Below are 3727 nucleotides of genomic sequence, written 5' to 3' on the forward strand. Positions count from 1 at the left end.
TCCTGGCACACCTCGCATGTAGATCAAATTTGTGCAGCCTCTTTCTAATGGTAGACTCGTGCACTTTGACATCAACAGTGGCAAGAGGTACCTGAAGGTCCCGTGATGACATTGTGGGGTTCTTAGAGACTTCTTTCAGCATCTTGCGGTCTGCTCTCGGGCTGAACTTGCTGGGGCGGCCTGGCCTGAACAAGTTGGCAGTTGTTTGGAATCTTCTCCACTTGTAGATGATCTTCGGACAGTCGAATGATTGATTTCAAATTGTTTGGAGATCTTTTTAAATCCTTTCCCAGAATCGTAGGCATCTATAACCTTCTTTCTGAAGGCCTCAGAGAGCTCTTTTGATCTCGGCATGGTGACGCCGCACACTTCAACAACAAAGAGCAAACCAAACTAAATGTCTGAGGTTTAAATAAGACAGGTTCCTCCAAGATCCTCTCTAACGATGTTCTAATCATTTGCACCTGAGCTGGTGCACCTGATTCTAATTTTAGGTATTTGAAGTTGTGATAAATGTAGGCGGTAGGGTATACTTACTTTTTCCACATGTGATATTTGCATTTATGTTTATTTAAATTATACAATGAACTACAAAATGTAAATGTTTCATGATATTTGTTATATTATATCACCTTTATCTATCAATATTGTTGAAATGAAGATCAAATAGCTGTATGTTGAAATATGTTGAAAAAGTCAAAACTTTACATGGGGTGTACTTACTTTTTCACGTGACTGTATATATGCATATATATATATATATATATATATATATATATATATATATATATATATATATATATATATATATATATATATATATATATATATATAATGTATATGAATAAATATATATATATATAAACAGGAATAAATTCCTGTGTGGGACTAGTGTGAAAAAATTCTGACAACCCCAAAGACCTCATTTCTAACGTGTTGACAATCCACTGAGCCATTGAGTCTTCAGGTTAACTTTAGAACGTTCTCTCACAAGCTTTATACTGGCCGACTTGTTACATGCCTGCTCGACAGACCCCAAGTGTGTGTGTGTGTGTGTGTGTGTGTGTGTATGTGTGTGTGTGTGTGTGTGTGTGTGTGTGTGTGTGTATGTGTACATGTGCATTAGACATAAATCTCATCTAGAAATTTAATAATCAGGAATAAATTCCTGCACGGGGCTGGGGTGAATGAATTCTGCTTTAACCCAGGACTGAAAACCAAGGACATCATCAGTAACGCAGGGGCACTGAGCTATCGAGTCTTCGAGTTAACTTCAGAAATTGAAATTGCCACAGTATGTTTTCTTGAGGAGGAAGAAGAAGAACCACCTTTAGAGGCCATTTTTCCCGGCCTTTTTCGGGCACCGTGGTTGCCTTTTTGAAGCAATGTTTTACGGCCGGATTCCCTTCCTGCCACCAACCCTGTTAGTCGCCTCTTGCAAATTGTTAGTTGCCTCAGGGAATTACCAGTGAGCTGGTTATCAATTTGCCAACCTCGGAAGGATGGCAAGCTGAGTCAACCCCCCTGGTGTTAATTCAGCAATTCAGCATGTACGTATATATATGGGGCAGAGCATATATATATATATATATATATATATATATATATATATATATATATATATATATATATATATATATATACATACAGTCATGGACAAAAATATTGGCACCCTTGCACTTTTTTCAAATAATGCACCATTTCTTCCAGAAAATTGTTGAAATTTAAAAATATTTTAGTTTCCACATTTGTATTTTTTTGGTTTGCAGTGGAACAAAACAAAAAAAGCTGAAAAAAATTGCAAAATATTACTTAATTCCACACAGGAATCTTAAAATGGCCCGGACAATATTATTGGCACATTTTAGAAGTTGTTAGAAATAATTACATTTCAAGCAGGTGATTCTCCTTTACTTTGGAATTGACCTCACCTATGGTGAGTTGCAGGTGCCTACAATATAAAAATCACTCATTCAACCAGTTTGAATAGAGAAAAGGAGTCATTCTGATGTTTTGTGTCACTGTATGCAATGCAATGAGCATGGAGAAAAGAAAGAAAACCAGAGAATTGTCTGAGGAGGTCAGACACAAGATTGCAGCCAAGCATGGACAATCTCAAGGCTACGAGTCCATCTCCAGAAACCTTGATGTTCCTGTGTCCACCATACGCAATCTTTTCAGGAAGTTTAAGGCCCATGACACACTGTAACCAACCTCCCTGGACGTGGCCGCAAGAGAAAACTTGACCAAAGATTGCAGCGAAGGATTGTTCGAATGGTGGAGAAGGCACCTCGGTCAACTGCTAAACAGATTTAAGCTGATCTTCAGACACAAGGTACGACAGTTTCAACTCTCACCATCCGTCACCAACTCGATGAAAGGAGGTTCTATGGTAGGAGACCCAGGAGGACCCCACTGCTGTGAGAGAGAGACATAAGAAAGCCCGACTGGAAATTGCCAAAACACACCTCAACAAACCAAAATCCTTCTGTGGACAGATGAGACCAAATTAGAGCTTTTTGGTAAAACACATCATCTCCATGTTTCCAGAAAACAAAATGAAGCCTTCAAAGAAAAGAACACCTTCCCTACAGTCAAACATGGAGGAGGTTCAGTGATGTTTTGGGGTTGCTGTGCTGCCTCTGGCACTGGGTGCCTTGAATATGTGCATGGCATCATGAAATCAGGAGATTACTACGGCATTTTGGAGCGCAATGTTCAACCCAGTGTCAGAAAGCTGGGTCTCCGTCGAATGTCATGGGTCTTGCAGCAGGAAAATGACTCCAAACACACTTCAAAAAGCACCCAGGAATGGTTCAAGACAAAACACTAGACTGTTCTGAAGTGGCCAGCAATGAGTCCAGATCTAAATCTCATTGAACACCTGTGTGGAGATCTGAAAACAGCAGTTGGGAGAAGGCGCCCTTCAAATCTGGGAGAACTGGAGCAGTTTGCACAAGAAGAGTGGGCCAAACTGCTAGTGGAGAGGTGTGGGAAGCTCATTCATGGCTATCGGAAGCACTTGAATGCAGTTATTTTATCCAAAGTCTGTGCTAATAAATATTAATTCTTGGGTGTCAATAATTTTGTCATGCCATTTCTTTTTATTTTCTGATTTAAAAAGATATATTAAGTTCTGAATCAAAAACAAAGGTTCTGTAATATTAACAGTGAAATAAAGAATTGCGTAGACCAAATACTTTGTCAATTTCAACTTACGTTTCGAGAAAATTGTGAGTTATTTGAAAAAAGTGCAAGGGTGCCAATATTTTTGGCCACGACTGTACACTCGTGTGTGTGTGTGTGTGTGTGTGTGTGTGTGTGTGTGTGTGTGTGTGTGTGTGTGTGTGTGTGTGTGTGTATATATATATATATATATATATATATATATATATATACATATATATATATATATATATATATATATATATATATATATATATACTGTATATATCTATCTATCTATATTTATTTATTTATATATATATATATATATATATATATATATACTGTATATATCTATCTATCTATATTTATTTATTTATATATATATATATATATATATATATATATATATATATATATATATATATATATATATATATATATATATATATATATATATATATATACTGTTGCAATGGCAGTGTGGCATGCCTGCAAATTACAAACAGATACTGGGTGTACATCCTATGTGCAGACTGAATAAATACAGTATAAGCGTTAT

The sequence above is a fragment of the Myxine glutinosa genome, chromosome 7, assembly GCF_964187855.1.
Source record: "Myxine glutinosa chromosome 7, kmMyxGlut1.1, whole genome shotgun sequence".
Lineage (NCBI taxonomy): Eukaryota > Metazoa > Chordata > Myxini > Myxiniformes > Myxinidae > Myxine > Myxine glutinosa.